Raw genomic sequence first — 23,800 nt, 5'->3', positions numbered from 1 at the left:
CTTTCAAAAATGAGCTGAAAATAATAACATCCAGTCTTCCAGCATTGGCGATCGTCAGCCCGCAACTTTAGCAATCCCACCAGATGGTTCACTTCACGATCAGGCCAGAAACCGTGAGCCTCAGTTTCTGTGCCTCACGGCAATGGAGGCAAGGGTTAATGCCACGCTGCCGGTAGGCCTACCACATGGCGGGACCTGAACTGACTGTCCATGGATTGAAGGTGGGGGCACCATAAAACCAGAAGGATCTGCAGGAGCTAGGGCAGGTTCGTGTCAGTCTAGCTTGGCAATAACTTAAGTTGCATTCCCATCTGGTCCCATTCTACAGAACTAAGTCGACAGCCCCTGTGCTCAACAGAGGCAAGAAGTTTCTGGCGCAGAATAAGGGCATGCTTGTCAGAGGTGACAGAGGATGCCAGGACGCAAGCCAATCTTCTTCAACAATTTGGAGGACCCAACAACCAGTGGCAATGGACTACCTTCCTAGTAAATGAAAGCACTCTTCCCCCGTCACAAGCCATATTTGCTCCCTCGTTGGATGAAGAGGATCTTTGTTGTTACCCTCGCAGCTTTTGAAGCCATCACACCCTATGTAGCTGCAAAGAAACCTCACAAGGCTGTTGCACAAACTGCCAGTGCTGGCACCACCGAAAAGGCAGGCACTGAGAATATCCCCTGAACTTGTGGTTCTATTAGTGTAACTGGTGAGAAGGGGAAACTGGTCCCAAGAACCAAAAATGCCTCATCTTGTTAGAAGCGCTCCAGTGCGGAGTTGCTTTCATTTCTAAAGTGATGAGCGCCATCAAAGTGCATGCCTGGACATCGGGAAACTTCCTTTACACCGTGGTGCATTTAAAACGCTGCCATTACAACGCAAACGTTACATCGACTTGCGCTGGATGGCACTATAACCTAAGGAATAGTAAGATGTACTATTCCAACTCCTTCCCCACTGTACGTAGACTGGTGTTGGCATAGTAAATCTTCCTACTTTTAAGTCCAGCGCCCTCCAGCGCAAGTTGTTGTAACGACTTGCGCTGTACAAACTGCAATGTTACATACCGCAATCATTTTCATTGCGTTATAACATCACATAATCCTGAAAAGCTGGTGGAATGCATGCAGGCATGGCAGGGGATGGCTAAAGAAGAGGCCATTGGTCACACCATGGCACCCAATGCATCCAGGCCAGAAAACGGGGTCTTTGTGACCGCGTCTGGGCCATCACACACAACCTCTACAAAATGGTCAGGAGGGTGGATGCGGAGGTTCGACCATTTGTGCTGTTTCCCACAGAGTATGAGAGTAACATGCCAGAAGACAAGTTACCCTGTGGAAGGAAGGGGCAAGGCTCCCCAGGTGAAGACCTTTTTTTTTTTTAACATGATCTTAATCCTCTTTGATTACATATTTATAAGAGAAGAAGAAAAGGAGTGCAAGTTCTGTTTTGAGAAAGAGGAAGCCTGAACAATGAGACTTTTCGAAGATTAGATTAAGATTAGATTAAAATACTTATAAAGCGCATGGCTGCCTCGGCAACGTGGCGTCCTAGCGCTGAAAGTCAGACTAAGCAGGAAATACAGCAGAGGGAGATATTCCTGGAACGGGGCAGGAACAAGACGGAGGGAATTAGGCCTGGGAAAAAAGCAAAGTCTTCACAAGACGTCTGAAGGCCTGATGGTCAAGGTTGCTGCGGATGTGGAGGGGGAGAGAGTTCCAAAGAGTGGGGGCCAGGCGTCTAAAGGAGCGACTGCCGGATCTAGCTCTACGTATGTGAGGGATACAAGTAAGAAGAGGGGTGCGCTGTCAGAAATTTCAAGTTCCCAGGACTCAGACGACATGGCAGTTCACCATTGGTACAAAAGTTGGTTTGCTCCAATCAACCAATATCAGATCCATCGAGGACAAATGGCGCCACAGGGAAGGATGTTGGCTATAGGAACTCTGTGTGGAGTTAGCCTTGTTCTCCTCTTAAGGCAATGGCATTTCAAAGACCTCTGTTGCCTTGCACAGGAAAGTCATGAGTGAGGCCGCTTCCACAATGGGAGGACCTAAAGCACACTCCACTCCAGCAGTTATCCAGGCCACTGGCATTGCGACATACGAAATAGTGTCCACTATCCAGGCCCACAAGGGAAACTTGTTTGCCTGTCTGGTTGCTCGCATCAATGTCATGATCGATGATGTGGATATATCAATAGGGTTTACTTTAGAGCCAAAAAGCCCCTCAAGTGTGCTATAATAGTAATCACTTGTCAAGGGCCTGCAAGGGGACTCAACCTCAAACAACTGTTGTGCACCAAGTATGGGACCTGACTTGGATTGCCCCGATCTTAAAAACAATCATCACTATCAGTGCTGGAATGGTATCAGGAGGAGGCTGGACAGGGTTAGTTGGTGCAAGGGATGCAGACACCAGCAAAAGCCTGGTCTGCTGCTCACTCTCCACAGCTTCTTATAGCCTACAGGAGCACCAGAGTTAGCCAGGATGGATGGGAAGCGAGCCAGCATAGCCTGAGTGAAAGGTGCAGTCTTAGCATGGTCAGCACCAGGGGCTGGAAACTCCAGAAATAGAGTTGGGAACTCTGGGCCAGGAGCAGCTGCCATAGCTTAATAAGGCGCCAGCTACATGTCCACCATCACTGGCTTCGAGGTTGAGCTGGGGAAAAGATCCACTTGACTCAAAGACTTATTACTCAAGCGGGAACATCACTGTGATACTTGCATTTCTTTCTGGAGGACTTCTTGTACTTGGAAGTGGATCTGCGTAGGAAAGTGCCTTTTTTTGCTGGGCTACCCCCCACTTTTTGCCTGACATTTGATGCACTGTGACTTGATGTAACCCTGCCAATCAGGTTACTAGGGCATGTGTTCCTTCTCAAAGCTGTACCGCTGTACCTACAACTGGTACATCTCTAGCCACAGTTAAGTCTCTTGTAAAAGGTACCATGGGTACCAAAGGCACTGTGACCAGGGGAGGCTTCTGAGGGTTGCAGCACATATTGTGCCACCCTTAGAGACCCTGCACCTTAACACCCACACACTGCCATTGCAGGCTGGATGTTCTGAGCAGAAAAAAGTGAAGAGTCGACATGGCACTCATCCCCATGTGCCATGCCTGCAACCCACTGCCTATGGCTTAGGTAAGTCACCCCACTAGCAGGGTGCACTAGACCACAGGTGAAGGTACAGTTGCATGAGCACTGTACCCCTACAGTGTCTAAGACCATTCTTAGACATTGTAAGTGCAGTAAGGCCATAAAGAGTATATGGTATGGGAGTTGGTCATTACAAAGTTCACAGCTCCATAAAGGCTTTAGTGAAAACTGGGAAGTTTGGTAGAAAATGTTTCAGCACATTAAACCCACACTGTTGCCAGGGTGGGATTTAATATAAAAAGCACTCAGAGGGCTTCTTTGAGATGGGGTGGTTCCTGAATAGCTACCCGCCATTTGCCAGCTCTAGACAGATTTCTGGACCCCTGGGTAGAGTGCCTCCGCTATCTGGGTCCAGAAACAAAGCCCATCCCGGGCAGAGGTGTCATGCCTTCTCCGTCAGGATGGGTTGGGTTCAAAAAGAGGAAGCTTCAAAGGCATGCTGTCTTTCTTAGCTGATCCTGCCTTTTGCTGCTCCCAGCAACCGGCTCCCACTGACACTGACCCCCACTTTTGGGCAGGAGAATCAGCGGGGAAACAGAGTTAGGGAGGGAGGTGTGCCCACCTTTGTCAACCCTACCCGTCAGGTGGGGGAGGCAAGGTGAAGCACACATCTCAGTCCCCTCCATCTTAAAGATGAGGAGACACAGCCAGAGAGAGGCCCATGCCTCTCTCTGGCTGTGTCTCCTCATCACAGCCAGAGAGAGGCATGAGCCCACCTCAGAGACCTTAACTGGCTCCCCATCAACAAGAGGAACACCTTCAAGCTCCTCACCCACGCTCACAAAGCACTCCGCAACTCCGGACCAGCCTGCCTAAACAACAGACTCAACTTCTACACCCCCGCCCACCAGCTCCACTCCGCCAGCCTCGCCCTCGCCCCACGAATCCAGTGTACCACCTCCGGAGGCAGATCCTTCTCCTTCCTCGCTGCCAAGACCTGGAACACCCTCCCCACCCACCTGCGGCAGACCCAGGACCTGCTCACCTTCAGGAGGCTTCTCAAGACCTGGCTCTTCGAGCAGTAGCAGCAGCCACCCCTCCCCCCCCACAGCGCCTTGAGACCCTCACGGGTAAGTAGCATGCTTTACAAGTTCTGTGATTGGATTGGATAATAGGGAGTGTACTCATCCCAAGGAAGAGACCTGTTGATCCCTACCTGCATAGCCCTGTAACATCCCTAAATTTAGTAATTAGGGGCGACCATGAACCTTGCCTTCTCAGATACGAGATGAATAAAGAAGGACTGAAGACACCATGCTGAAGGAGGAAGAAGAGGACACTAACTGTTTTGGCCCCAGCCCTCCCGGCCTGTCCTGACTTCAACCTGCATCCAGCGAAACCTCTGCGTAGCCAGCAGCCATCCAGAATCTGGAGGACGTGCCCTGTCTTCACCAAAAAGTCGGTCTCCGGTGAGCACAGAATTTACTCAAACAAAAAGACTCCAACCCAGAGCAGTGATCCAGGCTGCTCTGAGGTTCTGCACCCGATGCCCATGGCCCAAATTCGAGTGGCCCAATACCACAAGGAGGTCTCCCCAGCAATCCTGTTCTGGGATCCGGTAATCCCCGACCTGCCTCGACCTTCAACCCGATGCCTACAACCTCAACCTGAGGGTCCCCCTGGCTGCGACAGAAGCTGGTAAGAAAATCCAAAGCTTAAAGACACTCCTGCACCTAGCACCCCACGGCCTAGGGTGCCCAACTAATGGTTTCCAGACATCCCCCAACAACCCAACTTAGCTCTCCTGCCAGTGGGCGGCCTCAGGAAACCTCCTTGGCCAAGCTTGCAGCTTTCCTTCCAAACAGGAGATCTCCAATGAAAACCACATGGCTCCAGATGTCTCCTTGGCACTCTGCATCGTGTCCCCGTGCAAATGGTGATGCAGCTCCTGTGCGGATTGTTGGCCCCTGAAGTGCTGATCCTAGCCCCATGAGCTTTGCTCTCACAACCGAGTGGCATGATTGTGAGAAGCTCCTGACCGTAGGTCTCCTTACCATCACTGGCTAACATTGAGCCCCTGCCCTTTGCACCTGGCTGCCCTTATTCCGCTGATGGTGCAACTCGAGTACCTTCTTGAACCAAAAAAAAAACAATTCTTGCTGGACGTTTACTGTAGGAAAGTACAATTTTTGGTCACCCCCGCTTTTTGCTGGAGTCATTCTGTTTTTCTGACGAGTCTGACTGGGATCCGGCTAATCAGGACCCCAGTCACTGCTCTCGCCCTAAATTGGACATGGTAAGTACTATGGTATCTTCCTAATTGGCTACTTGAACCCTTCAAAGTTCCTAGTCTCCCATGGGCTGCATCTATTATGCCACCCATGAGAGGCCACTCGAACTGTGACTACAGGCCTGCCATTGCAACCTGTGTGAGCAGGTGCCAGCACCACTCACCACAGATATACGTTTCCTTATATCTAAGGTCACTGCACTTAAAACCTATAAGCCACCCGTAAGGTAGGCCTTTCAATCCTGAAGGCAGGGTGCATAGTTTTCCAGTGTGAGGGTACCCTGCTTGAGCAGGACACCCCCTACAAACCCAGGAGTCGATTCTCCAGGCTTTGTGTGGTCAGCCATGTAAGACATATAGTTGTAATCAAGTCAAATACGAGATGTATTACTATATAATGGCTGCACCACAACTGGTCACGTTTGGTATCTACATGTAGGAATCCTGCCCCAACACCGATTCCAGTGTGGATTCAGGATCCCATATACTGGGGGGCTCCCCTAGGGAGCCTCTCTTTATTCCAGGTACAAGCCTTTCAGGGCCTAACAGCAAGCTAGTGCTGCTGTTGACCACAGACACGAGTCTGCGCTCCTCCTGCTGAGCCAGGCTCAAGCAGGGGAAGGTAGAACAATAGGTTTCATGTGACAGGGAGGTGTGACCACCTCCCAGACAGGACTTAGTTTATTGGGCTGGGAGTTGGGGATGAGGGGCCCTTGCTAGCACCACCAGACTGCTTTGAAGGGCACAGTTGGTGCCATCCTTGCATACTCCAGTTTGAACCAGTTCAGGGAGCAGTTAGCTCCTGCTCTGGCACGAAATTGGACAATGGACATGGGAGTATCCTCCCCTCTGTCCAGCTCCTCCCCTGGGAGGGATCCCTGAATCGTCTCAACCGTTTACTTGAGGTACTTAAGAGCTTACCTGTGGGTGGCTCTTCAGATTAGCTGCGGGACAAGATTCAGATGCAAAACCACTACATCTTAAAACCGTCTGGGAACTTTGGACTTCGTTGGACTTTGCTTTGGGAACAGAGACTGCATCTGGAAGACTCCTGCTGCTCTTGGTCTCATCACCCTGCCAGTCTTCTGCTTTGTCTGTGCCTGTGCTCCGTCCAGGTTCTTCTCCAAGCCGGCGTGCATCAGAGATATCCGAAGGAATCTCCCTTGGAGTGAAGGAGTCACTCCCCTGCATCTGCAGGCAGCGCAATGAAGTTGACGTCCCACGGACACCGAAAGGTTCAGCCACAGGTGGTGGTTCTGCAATTCTCTTGAGGCTTGCCCTAACTTCATAGCAAGATTGAAGTCAGTATCCCTCGTCAGAACCCCTGGAGCAGTACCCATGTGCACCGCGTCGACTTGCCGTTGCCATGGTTTGTTGACTGTCTTCTCCAGAGATCTTAGAGTCCCAAGAAGCTCCAGTTCCCAGCATCTCCTGCTACCAAGATCTTCATCCTCACCACATCCTCTGCACCGTGGGACTGCATTCTTGGTGAGCTGCTCGAGGTCCTCTTGCGACTCCTGCGCCTTTGGCCTGTGGGTCCTCTTGAGGGTCTTCTTTGGCTCCAGCGGGCTCCCCTGCTTGCTCCGGGTCTGCTCTGACTCTCCTGCACTTGGTGAGTCCCTTGGACTTTGCTGGTCCCGACACAGCACCTTCTTCGCTCTCCTTGTCTGTTGATGCTGCCAAGGCTTGTTGTTGCTCCCACCGGACACCAACCCCCTGGCTATGGGCTTACGACGTGGGGCAGCTCGTGAACGGCTCCTGGTCTTCCACAGCATCGCCTGGTCTCCACCGCTGCAGTGACAAGGCCAACGTCAACTCTCCTGCATCTTCATTCACTGGTGGTCATTTTTCTTCCATGCCTCCTGTTCACTTCCGATGGACATACACTCTGCCCCCTTTGCTTGCAGGTACTCCTCTTCAAGAATCCACACTTGGATTCCACCGTAGTCTTTCACTTTTTTTGCCAGTGGCATCTTCACTGATGTCCTCTATTGTGGTTTGCGGCGGTTTCCAACATCACTTGACACCTATGCACCCGGCTACCCTTGTTTAGGTATCCTGGTTCCTGGGGTATCCAAGGGTTGGGTTGACTCTCCAACCTTCCATCTTCCACTGGGTTTCTTCAGGGTCCTCTGGGAAGGGTCCTTCTTCCTTAAAACTGCAACTGCGATGTCCCCATTGACTTGTATTGAGTACACGGTTGTGTTTCAACTCTGCACATAGCCTCCCTGGGGTTCCTGGGTACTTACTTTGGTAAGTAGGAAAGTAGGTTCCATGGGTCCCAAACTCTTCTTTGTCTTCTGGGTCAAGTATCTACTTCGGTTGTTGTTCTCATTCCACTTTATAAGATTTCAAGATTTTATTTTGGGTGAACGGTCTTTTTTAAAAACAAAAACCATTACACCAAATAACAGTTTTTAAATAATACTACTACATATATACACATCGAATAGTTTGTTTAATCATACAAAAATAATCAATAAGTTACTTTTATGCGTCTAATATTTAAAATTTAGTTTTTTAAACAAAGTTTAAAAAGAAAAAATCATGTCTTTCTAGCATCAATATTATTAAAAAAAAAAACAGCACTTTGACTCTTCTTAATTTTCTGGTTGGCTGTTAGTTATTTTAGAGAGTCTTTTTCGTTCTCTATATAGTTTCAACCAATTTCCTTTAGATACACGTTTAAAAGTTTCACCCCTCTACATACTAATGGGATTGAGGTCCCGCCGAGCCAGGTAGTTACCGCTTCTCTACATGAGCGTATATTCAAATTGTTTAGTAGTGATTTTAAAAGTGCTTTCCGTTCAACATAGGGCATACACAAAAAATGTGTTGAATAGATTCGTCTTTATATCCGCATAGTCTGCAGTCTCAATTTTCCCTATTTTCCAGGGCCTATTCAGGTGCAAGGGAAATCTCCTCCCACCACTCTAAATGCAGACCGGGCCTATTCAGGTGCTAGTGAAAACTACTCCCACTACTCTGAATGCAACCAAGGTCTATTTAGCTCAGCCCTGACTCATCCAGACTCTATTGAGCCACTGCACGTTCCCAGCCCCTGTCTCCCAAAGCCAGACAGCCAATACACATCCAAGCAGAGGCACACTCGATGGTTAAGCAAGAAGAATAAGTTACTTACCTTCGGTAACGATACACCTGTAAGAAACATAGGTTAGTTATAGATTCCTTACCTTAGAATTACCCCCAGGCGCCAGACTCGATCCGGAAAGATTTTTCATCAGCAGTACCTCTGCACGTCGAAAGGTGGCGCCGGTCGCCTCCACGTTCGTCGTTGGCGTCATGGTCGCCAGGATGACGTTGCGGCAGCTACTTAGACGCCGCCCTCGCGCGCTGACGTCAGTTCTGTATGCGAATTTCCGCGCCAGAAACGCAGAGACATGCAAGACCCTGGCCACTGGTGCACAAAACTAGGGCTCTGAAAAGATGTCCTTAACCCTAGAAATCAGTTCGCAGAACGGGAGGATGGGTGGGGTGGTAAGGAATCTATAACTAACCTATGTTTCTAACAGATATATTGTTACAGAAGGGAAGAAAATTGTTCATCTGAAAGAAACATGTTAATTATAGATTCCTTACGTTAGAATAGATACCCAAGCAACATCAACCCCGTAGGTGGGTTTGCGAACCAAGATCACACCAGAAAGTCCTGGAGAACAGAATGGCCAAAGAAGCCGTCTCTCCAGACTTGACTGTCAAGACAGTAGTGTTTTGTAAATGTATGTAACAAAGCCCACGTAGCTGACTGACAGATGTAATTTAGAGGAACTCCTCGTCCCAAAGCAGTAGTTGCTGCCATCACCCTGGTGGAATGGGCGCGCAGCCCCACTGGAGGCTCCTTCTTTGCCAGAGAATAACAGGCTTTGATATAAAAAACAACCCATCGGGAGGTAGTCCGCTTGTGTACGGCCCAGACTTTTTTGGCGCCCACGTAGCCAACAAAGAGCTGGTCCTCCACCCGGAACTTTTTGGTGCGATCCAGATAAAAGCAAAGCGCACGTTTTGGGTACAGATGGTGGAGCGTCTCTTCCTCTTTCAGAGGATGCGGAGGCGAAAAGAGGGTGGGCAAAGTGATGGTCTGCCCTATGTGAAAGACAGTGACAACCTTAGGAAGGATGGACGAGCCCTGAGAATCACCTTGCCTGGATGGACAGTCAGGAAAAGAGGCTTGGAGGAAAGAGCCTGGAGCTCACTAACTCTTCTGGCAGATGAAATGGCTATCAGGAATGCAGTTTTAAGCGTCAGAAGCCTCAAAGGACAGTTGTGAAGTGGCGCAAAGGGAGCGCACATTAAATAGGTTAAGACTAGATCCAAATACCCCTGAGGCATAATGAAGGGGATAGGAGGAAAGAGATGAGTTATGCCTTTCAAGAAACGATTAACAACCGGGGACTTGAAAAGAGAAGGCGGTTCTGGAAACCAAAGGAAGGCAGAGATGGCCGAGAGATAACCTTAGATAGTTGCCAGAGCAGAGCTCTGCTGGGCCTAAGAAAAGTGAAACAAGAGAACCTCAGAAAGAGGGACAGAAAGGGGATCCACAGCCTTTGCTGTGAACCTTACGACAAATTTGTTCCACCGGCCGGCGTATACTGTCTTAGGGGAGGGACGCCTGGCTGCCAAGATTACAACACAAACTTCGGGAGGCAGGTCAAAAGAAGTCAACTGCCGCCGCTCAATCCCCACGCAAGGAGGTGGAGGCTGGACAGGTTCGGGTGGACGACCGTCCCCAGTTGCTGCAACTGAAGACCCTCCCGAAGAGGCAGACGGGTCAGAGGATAGATGGCCATGTTGAGCAGCTCGGGATACCAGATTCTTCATGCCCAATCCGGAGTCACAACAATGACTTGGGCCCGGTCGCGCCTGATCTTCTTCAGCACTCTAGGCAGAAGTGGTATAGGCGGAAAGGCGTACAACAGACCACAACTCCACTCGCGACGAAAAGCGTCACCTAGCGAGTGTCGCCTTGGAAATTTCCAAGTGCAGAATTGCTGACACTGCGCGTTCTCTTCGGTGGCGAATAGATCTAACCAAGGCTCTCTCCAAGGTCACAAGAGACCTTGCACCACCTCCGAGTGAAGACGCTATTCGCGATCCATCATACACCTGCGGCTGAGTTCGTCCGCCCTGGCATTCAATGAACCTGCCAGGTGTTGAACCACCAGGGATTTGCCCTAATGTTCCAGCCATGTGCAGAGGTGGAGGGCCTCTTGACATAGGTCCACAACCCCACCCGCCTTGTTTGTAGCAGTACCACATGGCAGTGGTGTTGCACGTGAACACCTGCACTACCCATCCCCAGATAGAGAGAAGGAATGCCTTCAGTGCAATACGGATCACCCGGAGCTCCAGAAGGTTGATATGGAACCCGGACTCCGCCGGAGACCAGAGGCATCTGATCTCTGCCTCTCCCATGTGGCCGCCCCATCCCAGAAGGGAGGCGTCCTTCACCACTGTGTGCTCTGGTTGGGGAAGGGAGAGGGATCTGCTGTTGACCCAATCCTGGTTCGTGAGCCACAACTGCAGTTGACGTGCAGTGCCCTCTGAGATTTGGACGCAGTCAGACAGATTCCCATGATGCTGCGCCCACTGGAACTTCAGGTCCCACTGCAGAGCCCGCATATGCCACCTAGCATGATCGATCAGCAGGATGAAGGAGGTCTTGAGGTCCAGCAGCCTCAGGGTCAGCCTGACCAAAACACGGGATAAGGGCTTAAAGATCGAAATCATACCCTGAATATCCTAGACTCGCTGCTCAGGAGGATAGACCCGAAACTGCATTGTGTCCAGAACCGCTCCGATGAAGAGGAGCTTCTGAGAGGGAATCAGGTGTGACTTTGGCACATTGATAGTGAACCCCAGCGAATGCAGGAGGTCGGCCGTAGTCTGGAGATGGGAGACAACAGTTTGGGGCGAGCCCGCCTTTAACAGCCAGTCGTCGAGATAGGTGAAGACTGGCACCCCTGATCTGCGCAGATGAGCTGCGTCCACCGCCATCACTTTCGTGAACACCAGAGGGGGGCTGTTAAAGCCAAAACGGGAGAATTGAAAATGCTTGTGGCCTACCGTGAACCGCAGGTAACGATGGTGTGCCTGCAGGACAGGGATGTGGAAATAAGCGTCCTGCAAGTCCAATGCTACCATCCAGTCTCCAGGGTCAAGGGAAGACCGGACCTGAGCTAGCGTCAACATCTTGAACTTCTCCTTCTAAAGGAAGTGGTTGATGTTCCTGAGATCCAAGACAGGACGCTGGCCCTTGTCCTTCTTGGGTACCAGAAAGTAGTGGGAGTAACAACCATAACCTACTTCTGGTACAGGAATGCGCTCGATAGCTCCCTTGGCCAAGAGTGCTGTAACTTCCTGTTGGAGAAGGCCCAGGTAATCCTCCGGCATTCGGTGGTATTGAGGTGGCATGGCTGGAGGGGTAGTCTTGAAGGGGAGGGAGTAGACGATTTGCAAAACCCACCTGTTTGACATGATGGTGCACCAGTGACGGAGGTGATGGCAGATCCTGCCGCCCACTGGCGTTTGATGGGCCTGAAATGTCAGACTAGGAAGGTTTAGCGGTTTAGAGGCTGCGGAAGACAGGGTGGGGGGGGGTAAGGGTGGCCCACGTCCCCAGCAGCAGCATGGGGTGGGGTGTTGGGAGAGGAAAGCGGGGTTGTTCAAAGCCGGGAAGTGGCGTCGGGCAATCATCCTATCCACGGGAGCCCCCGTGTTGGGCCTGGACCAGGCGCCCAAAAGGACGTAATTAAGGGCCGCATTAAATGGAAACAGGGGCTCCGAAGAGCTCGCCGCCGGCTGAAGCACCTCAGTCAGGAGGTTAGTCCGGATTGCCACCGTAGGAAGCTCAAGGTCGAGACCCTCGGCCGCCCTACGCAACACCACTGCGTATAATGCTCCCTCCTCCGGAGCCATGGTAGGAGGAGACAACATGCCAAGGTCAGAGGAGGTGTCTATACCACTGGCATCCCCCGGTTCCTCTCTCCAGGCCTGTTCAGATCCTAGCTGATCAGTTAGAGGGTCACCTGAATACTCCCAGTCCTCCTCCTCATCCTCTGGATGCCAATCTGGCTGAAAAGGGACCCCAGGAGTGAACAGGGGCACAAAATCCCTTTGGCGCCAGGTCCGGCATTGGAAGATGCCGGTTTGGGTCCGGGTCCATATCTGGATGGGGACCGGGTCGACACATGTCGGGGACATGACCGGTGTTGGTTGCGGTAACGGTGCTGGATGAAGCGGCGCCGGTGGAGGTGTAATAAGGGTAACAGATGCCGATCCGGATCCAAGCATGGATCCAAGGGGGGCCTGTGGCACTGGGGCCGGAGCTGACAGCGGAGACGACCTAGGCCCCCCAACCGAGTCCGCAGGGCCCGAAGGCGCTCCAGCGGGTTCGGGTTGCCCAAAGATGGCATGCATCGCCTCGTAAAAATTTACTAAGCTGGACAGGAGTTGACTCCAGAGTAGACTCTTCGGGCTCCGTGCGTGGAGTCAAGGGAGGGGTACCGACTGCATCCCTAGTCGCGTCAGCCAACTGACAGGGAAAAGTCGAAGAGCGACAATGCTTCTTCGACTTCTTCTTATGCTTCGACTTACCCGACCCCAAGTGCGAAGACTTCTAAGACTTGGAAGAATGATGATCGCTCTGCAACCAGTCCCTTGAACTCCCTCGCAACCGGGACCTCAAACAGCACGGAGCTGACTGCCGGCACTCATGGAGCTTTCGGGACCGCTCCCGCAAAACCTTCTGAGCCATGTACATGCAGTCGGAGAACAACTTGGGGTCGTGGTCGCGCTCCAGGCAAAAGAGGCACACGCGGTGCGGACCCATAACCGACATTAGTCGGCTACAGTAACCACATGCCTTGAAGCCGGGCATCTCTACGTGCACCAGGAGTCGTAGACTCAAAAAGACGTCGTCAAAAGTCGCTAAAAAAGTTCAGTCAAAAAGTGACTGAAGGTACCGCTCTCTCCGGATCTGCTCTGTCTGGCATGGAAAAAGAAAGAACTGATGTCAGCGCGCGAGGCCGGCATCTAAGTAGCTGTCGCAACATCATGCCGGCGACCACGACGCCAACGACGGATGCGGACCCGACCTACGCCGCCTTTGGAAGCGCAGCGGTACTGCTGACGGAAAAACTTTCCGGATCCAGTCTGATACCTGGGGGTAATTCTAAAGAAAGGAATCTATAACAAACATGCTTCTTTCAGATAATACCTACTTTATAAAAGTGGTATTTTCAAACACAGAATGTAAAAATCACCCTCACTAAAAGATGCATTTTAATATTCTGAGTTCAGGCATACTAAACTTTATCTTCCTACCTGGTCCCAATGGGAAGTTATATTTATAAGATGCTATAAATAAACTCCCATGCTTTCTTATGGGCCAGATAGCCTTTCAATAGAGAAAAACGAAATTGGCAGTATTTCACTATCAGGACATGTCTTACCATTAACATACCATATAGTAAAAATATGGAATGCGTAAAGGTTGCCTAATCGAGACTCTCGAGACCACCCAAGAATCTATAGGACAAGAGAAGCACAGAACCACCAAAGTTAAGTTGCTAGTTTCCAAGGCGCCAAAGTGCAGCGGTGATACCCCAGGTCAGTGTCCATAGGAGAACATGGGGAAGTCGCAGTTAGGTTTTTGAGGATTCAGGACCCTTCCCAGAGGACCCTGAGGAAACCCATTGGAAAAAGGGAGTTTGGCGAGCATCCCCACGAATGGATACCCAGAGAAGTAGGATACCTACACCAGGGAGCCCGGGTTCATAGGTGTGAAGTGGTGTCAGAACTGCCAATTGGAGTCAATGGTGGACCTCGGCTGTCCAGCTACTACAGTGACACAGGGACCAGCTTGGTGGAACCCAGCAGACTATCTATAGCGTCAACTGGCACAATGGTCTGAGTTCCTTGTATTTGTTCCATCTAACTGAAGCATGCAGAGAGAAACCGAGAGAACTTAACAGCGACTTTAACAGCAGAGCTATAATTGCATGCACTGGGATCTTATTATAAACAGCACTATTTTATAAGGAGAGGAGTACCTAGGGAGAGAGGAGACAGAGTGTCTAAGCCACCCGGAGTTGTCCAGGAGGTACAGGGGCACAATACCCACCCTTCTTGGGGGTACCTCAGTGTAGGACGGAGGCCTTGAAATTGCAGCTGTGGAGTCCAGGCGATGTTGTAGGATCTCAGGAGCGGCCCACGAGCTGACCCACACTGGTCGACATATGGCAGGATGGTCTGTAGCCAGCAGGATCACCAACAAGCCTTGGCAAATGTAGCAGACGTGTTGCAGGACAAAATGCAGAATTGGGGACCAGCAAAGTCTAAGGAACTCACCCACTACAGGTAAGTTAAGGCCGACCATCTGCAAGCCGAAGAGAGCAGGAATCGATGAAGACCCCGGAGGGACCCTATGGCAGCAGGCACATGGAGTCGCAGGGAGACCTCAGCAGCACACCGAAGATGGAGGCCCACATTGCAGGGGATGAAACGAGTGTCGCTTTTGCTGCTGTGTGAGGCATGAGGCAGGGGCTTCTTGGAACTCGATGATCCCTGGACTGGAAAACCAACAAGCCTTGGCAACAGCAAACAAACACTGTGCACAGGGGCTTGATTTTACCAGCTCCAACGAGGGACCACAGTCTTCCAAGTTGCAGAGAAGACAGGTAAGAGCTCTAGAGAGCCACAGAACCACCACCTGTGTTGCAGAGCCTTGGAGAATCTGTAGGGCAGCAGGATCCACAAACCGGTCATCGTTGCTGAGGTGCCTGCGGTTGCAGGGGAGTGACTCCTTCAATCCAAGGGAAGATTCCTTTGCGCTGTCCTTGATGCACACAGAGTCCTTGTGACCCTGAGGAATGCACAGCTATGGTGGTTGCAAGGTCTTACAGAGACAAGTTCGCAGTAGGAGCCCTTCTACTAGGTGCAGTCTTATCTTGGGTCCCAGCGAAGTATAGCAGCAGAATCTAGTGCCTAAAAGCAGAAGAGTCTTGTGGACGAGTCTTGCAGACAAATCTTGCAAAGGAATCTTTGTCCAGACTAATCTAGGGTCCAACCCTCAGGGGAGCCCTTAAGTAACTAAGGAAGGGGTTTGGACAGCTTCGGCAGTGACCTCATCAATCTGGGGGGTCAGGAATGCTACTCAGGTGGGTGACCAGGCAGATGCTCCCAGGGGCTCTAGGCACCTCACAGGGGGAGGAGCTGGATAGTGGGAGGGGGGGGAGGGGAGTTGGTCGTCTCCCTGCCCTTTGTGAGGTGTGCCAGTGAGTGAGCCGAGGGCTCCTACACTGGAGTCCAGTTTATGCATGGAGGGCACCAAATATGCCCTTCAAGGCGGTCTGGAGGTGCTCAGAAGTAACCCCCGCCCTAACCCAGAGACACCTAATTCTAAAGGACCGGTGGTAACACCTGTCCTTTACAGGCAATCCTTTGTTATGTCTTGCCCTGTTCAAGTTGGGCTCCGCAGTAGGAGGGCAGAACAGTGTCTGGGGTCGGCAGCAACATTGACTTGTACGCAGACCCAGCAAGGCTACAAAGGTAGACATGGGGAGCTCCTCGAAGGAGTCCAATGGTATCAGGCAACTAACACTGGACTTGTTGTAGTTGCATGATTGCAACATGTTGATACCTAATATGACTAGGTTTGGTGAAGCCTTTATGTAGCTGAAGAGCTTGTTTTGACCAGTGTCCACTACATACCTTAAAGTAAAAGTTACTAACCTTTGGTAACAAGATATCTGGTAGAGACACAGTCTAGCCACAGATTCATTAACATTTGAATTCTCCTCAGGCGCCAGTCTGGAAGTGTAAATTTTCAGCAGTACCTCTGCACCCCGGGAGGCAGCGTTGTACGGCTCCGCAAGGACGTCTACTCTGGTCATGACGTCAGTTGAACCATATAAGTCCCCTCTGGTGCGTGGACGTCAGTTTCTTCTGTGGAACCTTCCACACCAAAACGCAGAGACAGTATAGAAACTGGTTATGGGAACAGTGTGCCAAAAACATAAAACATCTTTGAAACATCAATGCAGAAGAAACATCAAATGGTATGTTAATACCAGAAATGGATTTAAAAAACCAAAACAAAAGAATCAACAAAGCACAGGGCTACTTGCAACCATAACACTCTATAGACCATTCATCAATGGTAAGTAATGGCATGGTAATAGCAAGCAGCACCTATAAAAACAACACTCAGATGTTTGTGGAATCCCAATACCAATACAAGGTATTATGATTCCAAACAAAGACTTCCAAATAAAGAACAAATACATCAATACTGCCCACTGGTGTATAATCCAGTATGAAAGAAAAAAACACTCCCCACTCTACCAAGTACAACCATTTGGAAATGGATGGTATGGCAACTTCTAAATAAAACCTATGTGGCCAGCCAAGTGGTTTGTTGAGTCTCGACATAAGTTAAGATAGTGATCACCAGAATATATAATGAGTACTGATAAAGGTTATAACCCTTACCTCATAGGTCGTTCGCAGAGTGGGGAGGTTGGGCAGGGAGTTAATGAATCTGTAGCTAGACTGTCTCTCTACAAGATATGTTGTTACCGAAGGTAAGTAACATTTACAACTGATAGAGAGATCTAGTTGCAGGTTCCTTAACTTTTGAATTAAACACAATAGCGATACCCCCTTGCAGGAGGGTCTGCGAACCAACCCCACACAAGTTCTCAAAGTGAACTAGCCGTTCACAACTAATAACCGACCGCAAGCACGTAGGAATAGCAGAACATGAGCTTAGCTCTAAATAGAATACACAATCACTGTCACAGAACATATAAATAGTAAGCAACATTGCAGGCCTGAAGAAATCGGGCTTTGAGGAAAAAAGCAACCATGTGACAGTTATTAGACATTATCCCCTATCCCCAAAGGGAAAAAACAACTCAATGACTAAAAAGGCAGGACTAAAGCCATGTAATCTGCTTTGCTCACGAAAATAAAGACAATCTGAGAAAGAATTGTCCTGATAAAATCCCAAAGAAGAACTCTAAGAATACATTTCCCGAATGGAAAGATGAACAGCAAAACTTCCTTGGTCTAAAGGATTTAGCTTGAACAAAATGAGCACTCATATTCATCAATACGTCAATTGTAAAACATCTTGTTAGAAAGATGTATATATATATATGCACCTAGATGTAGATACAAACAACGGGTCACCAGATACCCTGAATGGCCCGGCAATTCACAGACTTTCACTGACCAATAAGTACGCTGAACTGCAAGGATCTACAAATCTTGCCCTCGTATGGCCTTCATTGGCAAAGTCCGACAAACTGAACACAACTTTGAGCCGTGGATACGCTGAAAGCACCAAGACAAGCGAGAAAAAGAAAGTCAACCGTATCTTTTATTACATTTTCTTTTTGAAGAACAAATATGTATAACATAGGACGCAGCCATGTATAGTCTGTATACCTAATAACTTACTAGACCTGAGAAACAGTTCCAGAAAGCGCTATACAACAATGGTAAATGGTAACGCACCTATTAGTGCACTTGTCAACAACAAGCACATACGACCACACCTGTGATACAAGACAAATATGATTGTAAGTCCAACTATGTGAAACACAGCAGCACATCATCATGTATACAAAAGGCCACTCTGAAATGAGAGATTCAGCAAAAATACACAATCCAGTGAAAAAAGGGTACTACACCACCAACACAGCACCATAGGTGACTTCACGTAAGACAAATATGCCTGTCAAATGGTATCATAAATAACTGACACCACAATAAACAACAGTCATGGTACCTCACAAGTTGAGGATCCGAGCCCAACACCAAATGGCGATCTATGCACAAGTAAGTACTCTGCAGCTCCTATGCCTCGAACTAATAAGTACATCCTCTCCAGAAGACAGATAATGCCGATCAGACAGAACCATGTATATCAAGAATATCCTAGGAAGAAGAAAAACTTACTATAAGGTAAAAAATCCTCCTATTATAAAAGTGTGTTCCAAGACTTTTATATAAGATTGCGGCAAAGTGGCCCAACAACTTAGGACGTATTGACTGAGGTCAAGGACCACACGCCATCACATTTTCATTGGTCTTAGAACAAGTTGGCCCAATCTGTGTATCATAAACCTTTGGCTGCCAATTTACAGCACCACAATATGGAGCAGGGATAGAAAATGCCTACAGTTGAGGTAATATTCATGCCTTCACTAGACACTGTTCCTTTGCCACAAAGGAAGAACTCGCAAGCAAATAGCATTCAAATAATGCAAGCATATACTCTGAGCCAGCGCAAAGCTTCAACTTAGTGAAGCACCCAATTTCTCCAAGAGTAAAACCAAAGAGTCACTATACAACAGCCTACAACTGGTATAACCATATGTCTCTAAAAGAACACTGAAGAAGAAAGCCATGCAACTTACATACTGAACTACTTCGAAGAAGAATGCTACAGATATGCTTCCATACAGGAAGTGACCTCTTAATGATAGCCTCTTGAGCAGAAAGCTCATCTTCATAGGACCAAAAGACCCCCCCGCCCCTCAGTCATTTACATCATACATAAATCAAAACGAAAATGGAACTGATGTTATAACCACCGATCCCTATCGGAGTACACAGTGACAAAAAAGTAAGACTAAGACTCTTTGCACCACTGCAGATGCCATGCCTCGACCCACAGAATCCGTCTTGTCCATGCCACACCTTATGGTAAGCCCAGCAGCCTGCTGACCATCTTCAATCAAGTTGCCTACCTCAGCACGGAGGTTATCCAGAAGAGATGGGAGCCTGTTCTGTAAATAATCCCATAAAGCATGGGGAAATTGCCCCAACAGAAAAGACATGTAGGTGGCTCTCAATTCCGAGCAAATATGCTCTTACCACAAGCACCAAGACCCCTAGCATCCTTACCCACTGGAGTCTTAGGAGAAAAAAAATTTACAACTACATATAAAGACCTAAAAAATGCACTAAGGAAAGAGGTGAGAAACCCACTAGAAATTAGAGAACGTAGGAATAAATATAATACAGCTCTAAAAAATAGGAAAAAAGAGCTAAAGTCTCTCCTTTGGGAACAACTTCATGAAAGCTGTGTTCTTAAAAACTCAGCTGCCTTTTGGCAAGTCATCAAGTCCCCCTTTTTAGTAAACAACATAAATCACCCTAAAATAGATGTGGTAATAGACGAAAAGGAGTGGGTCCAGCATTTTTCAAAAATATTCATGATGAACAAGTTACTTACCTTCGGTAACGATATATCTGTAAGAAACAGTAGTTAGTATTAGATTCCTTACCTTAGAATATCCCCAGGCGTCAGTCTGGATCCGGAAACTTTTGCGTAGCAGTACCCCTGCGCGTCGGTAGACGTCGTCTGCAGGCGTCCCCTGCGGCTCCGCGTCGTCGGCGTCGTGCGCCGTGATGACGTCGCTGGAGTATATAGACGCCGCCTCCGCGCGCTGACGTCAGTTCTTTGCACACAGCTTTTCCGCGCCAGAACACGCAGAGCCATGTGAGAACCAACACTGGTGCCATTTGAAAACTAGGGCCCTGAAAGGGATGTCCTTAACCCTAGGTATCAGTTCGCAGAACGGGGAGGATGGGAGGGGCGGTAAGGAATCTAATACTAACTACTGTTTCTTACAGATATATCGTTACCGAAGGTAAGTAACTTGTTCATCTGAAAGAAACAGGTTAGTATTAGATTCCTTACCTTAGAATAGATACCCCAGCAATACCAACCCCGGTGGTGGGTCTGCGAACCAATACAACCTACACCAGAAAGTCCTGGAGGACCGAACGGCCAAAGAAGCCATCCCTCCGGACTTGACTGTCCAGGCAGTAGTGCCTCGCAAAGGTGTGCAGCGAGGCCCACGTGGCCGCCTGGCAAATGTCCTGCAAAGGGACTCCCCGGCCCAGGGCAGTAGTAGCCGCCGTGGCCCGAGTGGAATGGGCCCTCAGCCCAACAGGAGGCTCCTTCCGAGCCAAAGAGTAGCATGCTTTGATGCACAGGACGACCCACCGAGAGATGGTCCGTTTCTGTACCGCCCTTCCCTTCTTCTCACCCACGTAGCCAACAAACAGTTGGTCATCCACCCGGAACTGGCGTGTGCGATCCATATAGAATGAAAGCGCACGTTTTGGGTCCAGACGATGGAGCCGCTCTTCATCCTTTGAAGGATGCGGAGGCGGGAAGAAGGAGGGCAAGGTGATGGACTGCCCAATGTGAAAAGCAGAGACTACCTTGGGCAGGAAAGAAGGTCTAGTCCGAAGAACCACCTTATCAGGATGAACAGACAAGAAAGGAGGTTGAATAGAAAGAGCCTGGAGCTCACTCACTCTCCTGGCAGAGGTGATGGCTACCAGGAAGGCCGTCTTTAAGGTGAGAAGACGGAGAGGACAGGAATGAAGGGGCTCAAAGGGAGCGCACATCAGGAAAGTCAAAACCAAGTTCAAGTCCCACTGAGGCATCACGAACGGAGTTGGAGGATACATGTGCGTGATGCCCTTCAAGAATCTTAACACAATAGGGGACTTGAACAAAGATGGCTGATCAGGTAGCCTCAAGAAGGCGGAAAGGGCAGAAAGATAGCCCTTGATAGTGCCCAGAGCAGAGCCCTGCTGGGCAAGGGAAAGGAGGAAGAGGAGAACCTCAGACAGAGGGGCAGAAAGGGGATCCACAGCCTTTGCTGTGCACCATGCCACAAATCTGTTCCACCGGCAGGCGTATACCGACTTTGTGGAGGGACGCCTGGCTGCCAGAATGACATCACAGACTTCAGGAGGCAAGTCAAATGGCCTCAACTGTCGCCGCTCAATCTCCACGCATGGAGGTGGAGACTGGACAGGTTCGGGTGGAGGACCGTCCCCTGCTGCTGCGACAGAAGGTCCTCCTGAAGGGGCAGGCGGATCGAGGGACCGACTGTCATGCTGAGTAGCTCGGGATACCAGTACCTTCGAGCCCAGTCCGGAGCCACAAGGATAACTTGGGCCCGGTCGCGCCTGATCTTCTTCAGCACTCTGGGCAGAAGTGGTATAGGCGGAAAGGCGTACAACAGACCGCAACTCCACTCGCGCCGAAAGGCGTCGCCGAGCGAGTGCCGTCTTGGAAACTCCGCGCAGAAGTGATGACATTGCGCGTTCTCTTCTGTGGCGAATAGATCTAACCAAGGCTCTCCCCATTGCTGAAAGAGGCCTCTCGCCACATCCGAGTTCAGACGCCATTCGTGATCCACCGAGCACCGACGGCTGAGTTCGTCCGCCCTGGCGTTCAGAGAACCTGCCAGGTGTTGAACCGTCAGAGTCACGCCCTGACGTTCCAGCCATTGCCAGAGGCGCAGAGCCTCCTGGCAAAGGGTCCACGACCACACACCGCCCTGTTTGTTGCAGTACCACATGGCGGTGGTGTTGTCCGTGAACACCTGCACCACACTCCCGTTGACAAAGGGGAGGAATGCCTTCAGTGCTAGGCGAATCGCCCGCAGTTCCAACATGTTGATATGGAGCCGGGATTCCGCCGGAGACCAGAGGCCTCTGATCTCCGCCTCTCCCAAGTGGCCACCCCAGCCTTGGAGGGACGCGTCCATCACAACCACGTGCTCCGGTTGGGGAAGGGAGAGGGATCTGCCCCTGACCCAATCGCGGTCCGTAAGCCACCACCGCAACTGTCTCGCAGTGCCCTCCGAGATCAGGACATGGTCGGATAGGTTGCCCTGATGCTGGGCCCACTGAAACTTCAGGTCCCACTGCAGAGCCCGCATCCGCCACCTGGCGTGATGCACCAGAAGGATGCAGGAGGCCATCAGCCCCAGAAGCCGCAGCGTCAACCTGACCGAAACCCGGGATAACGGCTGAAAGATGGGAATCAGAGCCTGAATATCCCGGACCCGCCGTTCCGGAGGATAAACCCGAAACTGCGCCGAGTCGAGAACCGCTCCGATGAAAAGGAGCTTTTGAGAGGGACACAGGTGTGATTTCGGCACATTGATGGAAAACCCCAGCTCGTGCAGGAGGTCTGCCGTCATCTGAAGGTGGTGGACGACTGTCTGGGGCGAGCCCGCCTTCAACAGCCAGTCGTCGAGGTAGGGGAAGACTGAAACCCCTAACCGGCGCAGATGAGCTGCGACCACCGCCATCACTTTCGTGAACACCCGTGGGGCGCTGGTAAGGCCGAATGGGAGCACGATAAACTGAAAGTGCTCGAGGCCTACCGTGAACCGCAGGTAACGCCGGTGGGCCGGCAGGACGGGGATGTGAAAATACGCATCCTGCAAGTCCAACGCTACCATCCAGTCTTGTGGGTCTAGAGCAGCCAAGACCTGAGCCAAAGTCAACATCTTGAACTTCTCCTTCCGGAGGAAGCCGTTGACGTTCCGTAGATCCAAGATAGGACGCAGGCCTCCCTTGTCCTTCTTGGGTACCAGAAAGTAGTGGGAGTAGCAACCACACCCTACTTCTGGCCCAGGAACGCGCTCGATGGCCCCCTTGGCCAAGAGGGCCGTAACTTCCTCCTGCAGAAGTGTCAAGTGGTCCCCCGACACACGGTGGTTCTGCGGTGGCATGGCTGGAGGAGTGGACTCGAAGGGGAGGGCATAGCCCCTTCGGACAAGCTGCAGCACCCACCTGTCCGATGTTATCGCGCGCCAGCGGGAGTGGTGATGGCGAACCCTGCCACCCACTGGCGTCACGTGAGCCCGAAAGCTCGGACTAGGAAGGCTTGGATGCAGCAGCGGAGGGAGGCGTGGACTGACCACGCCGCTGGCCTCTACCGCCACCACGGCGGAAACCACGGCCGCCACCGCGCTGGGGAGCGTTCTGCGTTGCGTGGCTGGCAGCACGTGTGGGACCTCCCCTCCCTTGGCCACGAAAGGGCCGAAACGAACCCGTCTGCTGGCGCTGGGTCGAAAGACCCAAGGACTTGGCCGTGACCCTGGAGTCCTTGAAGCGCTCCAGCGCGTGGTCCGCTTTGTCACCAAACAGGCGACTGCCATCAAATGGCATGTCCATGAGTGAATTTTGGACGTCTGGCGAGAAGTTGGCAGATCTCAGCCAAGCATGGCGACGAATCGCCACCGTTGTGGACATCGCCCGTCCCAACGAGTCGGTCGTGTCGAGACCACAACGGATCGAGTACCGCGCCGCATCCCGGCCTTCAACTAAGGCCCGTGTGAGCTTGTCCCGCACCTCCTGGGGACATTGCGGCAGACACTCCTCGACCGTATCCCACAGGGAGTGGGTGTAGCGGCCCAAGAGGCACGCGGTATTACAAGACCGCAGTCCAGCGCTCAAAGAGGAAAAGACCTTTTTACCAAATTGGTCATACCGCTTTGATTCCCTATCGGGCGGAGCCGACGGAAATGCGGACTGCGAAGTGGAGGCCTGGATCACCAGA

General features: G+C 50.7%; 1 protein-coding gene across 2 annotated transcripts in view; it reads right to left on the bottom strand.

Annotated features, from left to right (window-relative positions):
• Nucleotides 1-23,800, bottom strand: part of CEP290 (centrosomal protein 290) — a 1,500,249-nt gene that overhangs the window by 366,716 nt on the left and 1,109,733 nt on the right. The gene's annotated exons all lie outside the window — the stretch shown is intronic.

Source organism: Lissotriton helveticus, chromosome 1_1, assembly GCF_964261635.1.
Source record: "Lissotriton helveticus chromosome 1_1, aLisHel1.1, whole genome shotgun sequence".
Classification (NCBI taxonomy): Eukaryota; Metazoa; Chordata; class Amphibia; order Caudata; family Salamandridae; genus Lissotriton; species Lissotriton helveticus.
Note: the sequence above shows the minus strand (reverse complement) of the source record. Positions and strands in the feature narration are given on the sequence as shown.